Below are 12,293 nucleotides of genomic sequence, written 5' to 3'. Positions count from 1 at the left end.
CACAGTCATGTCCAACTATTTGTGACCCTATGGACTGCAGCATGCCAGGCCTCCCTGTCCATCACCAACTCCCTGTCCATCACCAACTGAACCAAACTCATGTCCATTGAGTCGGTGATGCCATCCAACCATCTCATCCTCTGTCCTTCCCTTCTACTCTCGCCTTTAATCTTTCCCAGAATCAGAGTCTTTTTAAATGAGTTAGTTCTTCTCACTGGTGGCCAAAGTTTTGGAGTTTCAGCTTCAGCACTAGTCCTTCCAATGAATATTCAGGACTGATTTCCTTTAGGATGGACTGGTTGGACTGGTTGGATCCCCTTGATGTCCAAGGGACTCTCAAGAGTCTTCTCCAACACCACAGTTCAAAAGCATCAATTCTTCAGTCCTCAGCTTTCTTTATAGTACAACTTTCACATCCATACATGACTGCTGGAAAAATTATAGCTTCGAATAGATGGACCTTTGCTGGCAAAATGATGTCTCTGCTTTTAATATGCTGTCTAAGTTGGTCATAACTTTTCTTCCAAGGAGCAAGCATCTTTTAATTTCATGGCTACAGTCACCATCTGCAGTGATTTTGGAGTGCAAAAAAATAACATCTGGCATTGTTTCCACTGTTTCCCATCTATTTGCCATGAAGTGATTGGACCAAAGGCCATGATCTTAGTTTTCTGAATGTTGAGTTTTAAGCCAATTTTTTCACTCTCCTCTTTCACTTTCATCAAAAGACTCTTTAGTTACTCTTAAATTTCTGCCATAAGGGTGGTGTCATCTGCATATCTGAGGTTAGGTGATGGAAATCCATTAGCTGATGGAACTATTTCAAATCCTAAAAGATAATGCTGTGAATGTGCTGCACTCAAAATGCCAGCAAATTTGTAAAATTCAGCAGTGGCCACAGGACTGGAAAAGGTCAATTTTAATTCCCATCCCAAAGAAAGGCAATGCCAGAGAATGTTTGAACTACCGCACAATTGTACTCATCTCACAGGCTAGCAAAGTAATGCTCAGAATTCTCTAAACCAAGCTTCACCAGTATCTGAAACATGAATTTCCAGACATTCAATGTAGATTTAGAAAAGGAAGAGGAAACAGAGATCAAATCGCCAACATCCGTTGTATCATCAAAAAAGCACGAGAATTCCAGAAAAACATCTACTTCAGCTTTGTTGACTACCCCAAAGCCTTTGACTGTGCGGATCACAACAAACTATTGGAAATTCTTCAAGAGATGGGAATACCAGACCACCTGACCTGCCTTCTGAGAAATCTGTATGCAGGTCAAGAAGCAACAGTTAGAACTGGACATGGACAACAGACTGGTTCCAAATTGCGAAAGGAGTACATCATGGCTGTATAGTGTCACCTTGCTTATGATATTATACAGAACTATATAGATAAGTGGGCATTTCTCAAAGGGAATGAAGGTTAGAAATATCGGATGCCTTGGAGTAACACATTTTCTTAACAGAATATGTCTTAAATTTGAATAACTGAGAGCATTGATGCAATGTATTTTGAGATAAGGAGAATAGAATCACCAATTCATAATAACAAGAAAACAAACTTTTAACTTTACCTATTTTCATGGTATAGTTAACATTTACACTATTTTATAATTATTAATAACTACTGCCTTTAAGGAACATAAGTATTCTTGCTCATTAACATTTTTCCTTTATTTACATTTAAATGAGACTTGAAATGTTAAGAAAGATTAGGGTTTGGTAATTACTAAAATAAGCATTTCAAATAACAGCAAAGTGCATCAGTTTTATTAATGTTAGTTGTTCATTATGGTATCTTAATGATAGAAATAGTTAATCTTTAGGTAACAAACTGAAAAAAATGTTTGCTTCATCATGCTGCAACACACATTCTAAATGATACATGATTGGCTAAACATCTATTAATACTGACATTTTAAATGAAACTGTTTATAACAATGAAATGCATAGGAAAGGGCTCTTCCAAAGTATTTGTCTACTAATGTTTACAAAACTGATAAGCCTTTAATATATTAACTCATTAAATATTAAACATGAAGCACTTTTTGATAAGAGGAGGTTTCCTTATGCCTTTATAAGTCAAAGCTCCATCAGATAAACCAAATGTGAAAGATACTCCCTGGTGGCTCAGACAGTAAAGAATCTGCTTGCAATGCAGGAGACCTGGGTTGGGAAGATCCCCTGGTGGAAGGCATGGCAACCCACTCAGGTATTCTTGCCTGAAGAATTCCATGGACAGAGTCGCCTGGTGGGTTATAGTCCATGGGATCACAAAGAGTCAGACATAATTGAGCGACTAACATCCACACACATCCTATACATAAAATTTACTTTTGAACAACATGGGTTGAGGGTTGCGGGGGTGGGTTAGGGGAACCCACCCTCCACTTGGTGGAAAATCAACTTGCAACTTTACTATTGGCCCTCCACATCTTAAGCTGGAGCAGAATCTGCAGATTAACTGACCATGGATCACCCAATGTTATAGAAAGTATTGTTTGAAAAAAAAGAAATCTGTCTGGGTCATAAGGCAGTTCTATTTGCAATTTTTTTAAGGAATCTCTGCACTGTTCTCATAGTGGCTGTACTAGTTTGCATTCCCACCAACAGTGTAAGACGGTTCCCTTTTCTCCACACCCTCTCCAGCATTTATTGCTTGTAGACTTTTGGATTGTAGCCATTCTGACTGGTGTGAGATGGTACCTCATTGTGGTCTTGATTTGCATTTCTCTGATAATGAGTGATGTTGAGCATCTTTTCATGTGTTTGTTAGCCATCTGTATGTCTTCTTTGGAGAAATGTCTATTTAGTACTTTGGCCCATGTTTTGATTGGGCCGTTTATTTTTCTGGAATTGAGCTGCATAAGTTGCTTGTATATTTTTGAGATTAGTTGTTTGTCAGTTGCTTCATTTGCTATTATTTTCTCCCATTCCGAAGGCTGTCTTTTTGCTTATATTTTCCTTTGTTGTGCAGAAGCTTTTAATTTTAATTAGATCCCATTTGTTTATTTTTGCTTTTATTTCCAGTATTCTGGGAGGTGAATCATAGAGGATCCTGCTGTGATTTATGTCGGAGAGTGTTTTGCCTACGTTCTCCTCTAGGAGTTTTATATTTTCTGGTCTTACGTTTAGATCTTTAATCCGTTTTGAGTTTATTTTTGTGTGTGGTGTTAGAAAGTGATCTAGCTTCATTTTTTTACAAGTGGTTGACCAGTTTTCCCACTGCTGGGCATACACACTGAGGTAACCAGACTCGAAAGAGACACGTGTACCCCAATGTTCATCACAGCACTGTTTATTATAGCCAGGACATGGAAACAACCTAGATGTCCATCAGCAGATGAATGGATAAGAAAGCTGTGCTACATATACACAATGGAGTATTACTCAGCCATTAAAAAAATACATTTGAATCAGTTCTAATGAGGTGGATGAAACTGAAGCTGATTATACAGAGTGAAGTAAGCCAGAAAGAAAAACACCAATACAGTATACTAACACATATATATGGAATTTGGAAAGATGGTAATGATAACCCTGTGTGCGAGACAGCAAAAGAGACACAGAAGTATAGGGCGGACTTTTGGACTCTGAGGGAGAGGGAGAGGGTGGGATGATTTGGGAGAATGGCATTGAAACATGCATACTATCATGTAAGAAATGAATCGCCAATCTATGTATGATGCAGGATACAGGATGCTTGGGGCTGGTGCACGGGGATGATCCAGAGAGATGATATGTGGTGGGAGGTGGGAGGGGGATTCAGGATTGGGAACTCATGTACACCCATGGCGGATTCATGTCAATGTATGGCAAAACCAATACAGTATTGTAAAGTAAAATAAAGTAAAAATAAAAGTAAAAAAAAAGAAATCTGTCTAAGTGGATTTGTGTTGTTCAAATGTCAGTATATACAAGGGTCAATATATATTCAAGTCAATATATACATATATTCAAACATTTCTTGTTCAGAGGAACCTGAATAAGTGAACAGATCATGTTTTGTTATACTTTTTGTACCAGTGCTGATATTAAATGCATTCATGTAAGTGAAAATCATTTTAACATAAAACAATTAAAAAAAAAAAACTGAAAGGTGTTCTTACTATTTAATAATGATTTGTAAACATTTATCCTCTCCCACAAATATCCCAAATTTGAGAAAATACATGGATATACAAACCTAAGAATTTCAACAAAATCTAAATAAGATAAACTCCAAAAGATCGACAGAGAAACATATTATAATCAAATTGTTGACTGCGAATCATGAAGAGAGAATTCTTGAAAATATCAAGAAAAAAGTCACTTGTTAAATACAACATATTTAACAGTAAGATTATCAATGAGTTTCTCAGCATTATCTTTGCAGGCTGGAAGTCAGTGGGTGATACATTTTAAATACGGAAAGGAAAATTCAATCAAGTATTCAAAATCAAATCAAAGCATCCTTCAAAAGTGAGGGAAAAATTAAGAAAATTCTTAATAAACAAAAGCTAAGGAAGTTTAGTAGTAGCTCAGATGGTAAAGTATCCACCTGTAATGCAGGAGACCAGGGTTCAATCCCTGGGTCAGGAAGATTCCCTGGAGAAGGAAATGGCAACCCATTCCAGTATTCTTGCCTGGAGAATCCCATGGACAGAGGAACCTGGTAGGCTACAATCAATGGGGTCACAAAGATTCAGACACGACTGAGCAACTAACACACACACAAGGAAGTTTAGTACCACTAAATCTTCCTGATAAATGTTCTTCAAGTTTAACTGAAAGAATGTGCTAAATCACTTCAGTCATGTCCAACTCTTTGTGCCCCAGTGGACTGTAGCCTTCCAGGCTTCTCTGTCCATGGGATTCTTCAGGCAAGAAAGCTGGAATAGGTTGCTCTGCCCACCTTCAGGGGATCTTCCTGCCTTAGGGATCCAACCTGCATCTCCTGTGGCTCCTGCACTACAGGCAGATTCTTTGCTGCTGAGCTACTGGGGAAGCCTGAACTGAACTACTGCTACACAGTAATTCAAGACCATGTAAAAATATAAAATTCTCCAGTACAAAAAATCAAACAAACAAAAAACAACTGTAAATACATGGATAAATGTCAAAGTAGTATTACCGTAATGCCGGTGTGCTGCACTTTTTAATAATTATAAAAGCTTAAAAGCAAAACTGCAAAAATAATTATAAATTACCCTCCCAGGTCACACTAGAAGTAAAGAACCCACCTGCCAATACAGGAGACATAGAGACATGGGTCAATCCCTGGTTCTGGAAGATTCCCTGGAGGAAGGCATGGCGACCCGTTCCAGTATTCTTGCCTGGAATCCCATGGACAGAAGAGCTTGGTAGGCTATAGTCCATAGGGTCACAAAGAGTTGGACATGACTTAAATGACTTAGCACACACAAATGAATGGATATGTACTATATAAAGATATAATCTGTGGCATTGGTACCATAAAGGGGGAGAAAGGGCTATAAAATAATAGAATTTTTTATGTAATGGAAGTTAGTATCAGCTTAAAATAAATTGCTACAATTTTAGACTATTATACTTACTCACTAATGATAATCACAAAGAAAATATCTATAGAACACACACAAAAGGAATGAGAACAGAATCAGGATGCATCACCACAAAAAAAAACAACTAAACACATAGGTAATCTATAAAGGAGGAAATGGGAGATCAAAAACGCTAAGACAGAGAATTAATAACAAAATGACAATAGCATGTTTCTTACCTATTTTTAGTTACTTCAAATGGATTAAGGTTCTGAATTATTACGCATTACTGCAGATGATTTACCCTCCTGAATCAAAAGACATAGACTGGGTGAAATGGATTGCAAAAATAGGATCCAACTGTCTGATGTTTACAAGAGACTCACTTTACATCCAAAGCCATGCAGAAGTTGAAAGTGAAAATCTAGAAAAATGATATTTAATTTAAATAGCAACCATAAGTGAGCAGATAGGGTGTATCTAGAAAGGGGAAGCATCCAGAGGCTTCTAGAATGGCCCATGCACAAGGAAATGGAGAGTAAATTTATTTGGAAACTCAGGTCATTGTCTGGAATGTCTAGTGCTGCTGTCTGAGGTTAAGCAGAAGTTTTAGATTGACTATGGCATGTAAGCTGAAAATATGGTAGCTGTGGTGATAGCATGGATACTGTTGGCTACAGAAACCACCTTGACCTCTTAGGACACGTGAGAAACAGTTGCACAACCTAAAAGATGAATTGCAAAATGAAAAGGATTAAAAAGAAATCCTATTACGACTGACACTTTGAGAGCTTTTATTGATAAAAATTCACAGTGGGAATAAGAATCTCTCACATAAATAAAATTTAGGCTATAAACACAAAAGTCATTTATCCCTCAGGAGCAAAAGAAAGCTCAGAGGGTGGGTATATGAGTAAGAAAACCATTACACACACACAGGAAAATTGTATCTTTCAAATTTAAAGAGCCACCAATTTTGCTCAAATATGTGTTTCAGGTAAAATAAAATATATAATTATAAAAACATTTTTATTTTAAACTTCAGATGATGTCATACATCATGCAATTTATAGACCTATTACACTTAAGACCTTGAACTAATTAGAGAATATATATTCTTAAGGAGTACAAGATACTGAATTATGTGCAAACTTTTTTTCTTGGGCTTCCCTGGTGGCTCAGATGGTAAAGAATCTGCCTGTAATGTGGGAGACCTGGGTTCTTATTTCTTCACTGCATATAAAATGCTTTGATATTGTATAAGTATTAGAATATCAATAAAACATATGCATTGTATTAGGCTAATAAAGTCAGTTTTATTTAAAACTAAAACTTAAAACTCAGATAATATTAACTTTAACAGGTATATTATGATTATGCCCTGTGCTTAGTTGCTCAGTCGTGTCCGGCTCTTTGGGACCTCATGGACTGTAGCCCTCCATGCTCCTCTGTCCATTGAATCCTCCAGGCAAGAATACTGTAGTGGGTTGCCATGCTCTCCTCCAGGGCATCTTCCCAACCCAGGGATCAAACCCAGGTCTCCCGCATTGCAGGTGGATTTTTAACCATCCGAGTCAGGAAGGAAGCCCATTATGATTGCATGTGTATTTAAATACATACATATACTGGTACACTGATATCAGTAAATAAAGTAAGAATACAACATCAATGAGGCAAGAGACAATGCAAAGGAATAGAAAACTCATCCTGAACTATGATCTGCTCTCCAAATGGCAGAACACATAATTATCCATTCTCTTCTCTGTATTCTACTCAGGTAATAAATGTTTTATTCCCTATTCCCTTGGGTGTGCTCAGTCGCTTCAGTTGTGTCCAACTCTTGCAGCTGCAAGGACTGTAGCCTGCCAGGATTCTCTGTCCCTGGGACTCTCCAGGCAAGAATACTGGAGTGGCTAGTCCTGCCCTCCTCCAGATGGTCTTCCCCACCCAGGGATCAAACCCACATTTACCTGTCTCCTGCATTGCAGGTGGATTCTTTACCCGCTAAGCCACTTGGGAAGCCCTTTATTTCCTTACCTATACATCTACTCTCAGTTCTCAAATCACTTAATTTCTGCTTTTTTTTTTTTTTTTTTTTTTTGCTTCTTTTAACTATGAATAAGTTGCTGTTCAGTCGCTAAGTCAAGTCCCACTCTTTGAAACTCCATAAACTGCAGCATACCAGGAGTCTCTGCCCTCCACTATCTCCCGGAGTTTGCTCAAATTCATGTTGGTTTTCTCAAATCACACACACACACACACACACACACACACACACAATTACTTTGGGAGAACTGAACATTTTAATGGTTATTACACTTTCTGCCATGTTTAAGGAGTGTGGCAGGCAGTAGTCTGTGAGGTCACAAAGAGTTGGACATGACTTAGCAATAGACTTCCACATTTTTTTCATAGTTGCTTTATAATGTGTTGGTTTCTGCAGTACAACGAATCAGCTACAAATATATATATATATATGTATACAAATATTCCTTTCCTCTCACCCCCTCCACCACCCATCTAGATCACCACATAGCACTGAGCTTATCACCCTGCACAATACTGCAGATTCCTACTGGCCATCATTTTACACCTAGTAGTGTATATATGTCAGTCACAAACTCCCAGTTCATCCCACCCACCCCTCTCCCTGGACCCATGCCCACGTGTCCATTCCCTACATCCACATCTCTATTTCTGCCCTGCAGATACGTTCATCTGTGCCTCTTTTCTAGATTTCACCTATATGTGTTAATATATGATATTTGCTTTTCTCTTTCTGATTTACTAACTACACTCTGCTTAAGTTTTCATGTTGTACTATAATGCTGGTTAAGGAATTATGCAAGGTTATAATTCCTTATACACTAGCACCAATAATCTTCACTTGGCTGAATGACATTTTTTTCTGAAATATTTCACTCTCGAGATCAGAAAATTTTAATATGTCAATACAAATAAATATTTTTCCTAAATTTCCTTGATGATACAAATTATGTGACTTGCAATCAATCACAGATTTTTAAATTTGTAAGAATAAACTCTTGAGGTTTCCTTGCCAAATAAATTTTATTAGATGCTATCCATATAACAGCTATTCAGCATTCAAATGTACTTCTTCATTTTATAAAAGGAAGGAAAATAGAAATAGATATTTGTATTGAGCTTCATTTTTTTTACATTAACTCAAAAGTATTGGAAGCCTGCCTATTTTTTTGAAATCCAGTGTGGGAAGTCTCTCAAATGAAATTGAAGAGGCAAGATCAATATTTCTAAGCTAATCTTATATAGGTTAAGTATTATTTAGACTATGGTTCAGTTATTCTTACCCCTTCTTTGTTTTGAGTATAGTGACATATGAATATTTAAGTATAAACAAATGATTACAGTAAAAATTGCATTTATAAAGTATTATTGCTAGTCTAAAATATCTTTCAGTGGTGATTGTTGCTCAAACCTTTTAGGATGTAACAAAATACTCTAGAGATCTGCTAATTCTTTCAAGTCATAATATAGTCTCACATCAAAACCCTTGTCTTTAAAAGTAATTAGAGTTATATCCACATATTTACTCCAACAGAGGATTCCACTCTGTGTTATTAAGGTATCGTCAGTGAATGTAGTAAAATATACAAAATAACAACACAACCCATCCATTATTTCATTACTAGGTAGTTTCTGTTCTCTCTCATCTTGCCTGAGGCTCCCTGTAATACCCCAGAGGCCAATTATTAATTCCTCCGAAAGAAACATCTAACGAATAGAGTTTTAGAACTTCAAAATAAAGAGCAGTACCTAGGATTCTAAGAATCAAGATCTGCAGCATTCCATCTGTACAGAATTGGATGAATTCTTGATGCGCAGAGCAGGCACTCAAAAGCAGCGAAACGAGCAGATGACTGAGTGGTAGCCTGCTGACCCCAAACTGTCAGACAAGAATTAATGACAGAAAACTGAGTCAGAGGTTTCAGAAAATGTTTACCTGAACTGTTTTCCTAAGGTTGTTTAGGATCCTTTTTAGAATATATACTAAATGCATTATATCATGAAGTCTTATTTGTTTTCTGGTTGTATTTATAACTCTCAGTTTAACAGCATAGTTGAAATTGATTGTTCTTTTAATAATCTTCACCTTTGATTACTTGTTCTTTTTGCTGCTATACTCTAAAGACATACTTCAAAAGCTCTCTCCTAGAGAGATGATAGAAAACAAAGTGAGTTGCAGCAGTTTCAAGTTGTAGTAAACAGAAGATTCCAACCCAGAAAGTAACAGAAAGTATATAGGATTTGCCTATAACAAAAATGAAATTTAACAAACTATTTGGAAAGCTAGCAAGAATCATCAGAACTTTCAAATTTATTTACCCAACATGAAAATACATATTTACTGAGCTGAGGATGTCCCAGAGAGGCCAGCACAAATTACAAAGTCATAAATGAAAAAACCAGTTAGTTGTAACAAGTGTTTTGGCCCTAAAATTAGCCTCATGTGTTGTTACAAATTATGAGCCATCTCAGGCATTAAACTAGGAGCATTATTATATCTTTTTGTCATTCAGTTGCTCGGTCATGTCTGACTCTGCAACCCCATAGATTGCAGCATGACAGGCTTCCTTGTCCTTCATTTTATCTCCCAGAGTTTGTTCAAACTCATGTCCGTTGAGTCAATGATGCCATTCAATCATCTCATTCTCTGTCACCCCCTTCTTCTCATACCCTCAATCTTTTCTATCATCAGGGTCTTTTCCAATGAGTCAACTCTTCTCATCAGGTGGCCAAAGTATTGGAGCTTCAGCTTCAGCATCAGTCCTTCAAATGAATATTTAGGGTTGATTTCCTTTAGGATTGACAGGTTTGATCTCCCTGCTTGTCCAAGTGACTCTGAAGAGTCTTCAGCACTTTACAAGTCTTTTTGTTTTGTTCTAGTGAAAATAGCTACAGATATACCCTGGTGGTTATGAGTGATTACTTGCCCAACTCCCCTTCCTCCTGCATTTCAGGGTTTTAGGCATAATATTCTGTATGTTGATTTTTTAAAAAGCATTCTCTTTTTCTGCCTGGTATTATTAGTTGTTGTATTAAAACTTTAAGTTATTTTGTGAAATTTCAGTGCTTTTTTTTGCTTAGATAGGAAGTGTCAAATGACTAAGAATGGCCATATTAATACATCTCTATGATTTTATAATATAATAAATTCATTTCCTAATATTGTGCTTACTACAGTTACCAACATTTAATGAACAACATGAATACATTTACCTAATTGAATAGTAATATTTACATCTATGTTCTTGATAAATAATAGAAAGTGAAAAGAGATTTTTCTTTTCAAAAAACTAATACTGAAGGCAGCTAAATTTTTCATACACAGATGAAGAGTCATTTTGGGTAGATTTGCACTTTAAGTTGCATGTATCACTTATATTACATCAAATGCATGATCTTTAACAGCTTTGTAATCTGAGATTATATTATAATAACATTTCTAAAACTGAGTATACCATTTTCTACTTAAAAATATTATTTTTGTAGAAAAATAAAGTTTTAGTTCATTTCTCAATTCATTATTCTTTAAATAACTTTTACAGTTCTTGCACTTGTTTGCCTAATAAAGTCATTTAATTTGAATTTCTTTATAAAGATGTATTTTCACATAAACACACATAAAGCAATATTTCCTTCAAAAATCTTGTGATTTTTATTTTTTTTTAATTTAAGAAAGACCTAAATGGCAACCCACTCCAGTATTCTTGCCTGGAGAATCCCATGGACGGAGGAGCCTGGTGGGCTACAGTCCACGGGGTTGCAAAGAATCGGACACGACTGACCGACTTCACTTCACTTTCACTTATGGGTCAAATGCTATATTTCTAATTTTTATAAAAATGTGGACCCAAGGAAATTTTACCCAACTTTTCTCTAGATAATAGAATGTAATTATGACAATAAAAGGGCTACCCAGGTAGTGCTTATGTTTAAGGACCTGCCTCCCAATGCAGTAGACGTAAGAGATGTGAGTTTGATGCCAAGTTCAAGAAGATCCCTGGAGGAAGACCTGACAACCCACTCCAGTATTCATACCTGGAGAATCCCATGGACAGAGGAGACTGACAGGCTTTGGTCCTTAGGGTTGCAAAGAGTTGGACGCACTGAAGCAACTTAGCATGCACTCATGATAATAAACATATTTGATAGTGTGAGTTTAACTTAGGAACATGATAAAGATTGGTGCAAATGATGGAAAAGTAGAGTAGAGAGCATGATTGTTTACCACATGGATAACATTGATTCTTGCCTTTCATTAGGAATTCAGACTTGTTACCTGATAAATCACTTTTATCAGGAGCATTATATAATTTTTTTTAATATGGCACAAATCAATTTTTATTTTAAAATTATTACTTTTATAAATTAATTTAATTAAATTAATTTTAATTAATTAATTAATTTAAAAGATTGAGCCAGACACATCTTCAGGGTTAGTATGGTCCATATTCCACCACCTTACAATCAGTTTACCATTCAGATTTCTAGTTGAAATGATGTTCATATATTGTTCCTTCTTCAGTTAGCAGTTTTATATATGGTAGTTTGAATTCTTGCTATAAAAATTAATAGCTGAAAGATGGTAGTATTGAATCAATTATTTTAATTTATAAAGTAAAAATTATGTTTCCTTTTGCATTATTACTTATCATTTTGAATTTGACTATTACAAAAATGTCAATATATAGGTTAAAATACACCCTGGAAAAAACAAGATTTTTCTTTAATTATTCCCATTTAA

The sequence above is a fragment of the Budorcas taxicolor genome, chromosome 20, assembly GCF_023091745.1.
Source record: "Budorcas taxicolor isolate Tak-1 chromosome 20, Takin1.1, whole genome shotgun sequence".
NCBI classification, from domain to species: Eukaryota; Metazoa; Chordata; class Mammalia; order Artiodactyla; family Bovidae; genus Budorcas; species Budorcas taxicolor.
Note: the sequence above shows the minus strand (reverse complement) of the source record.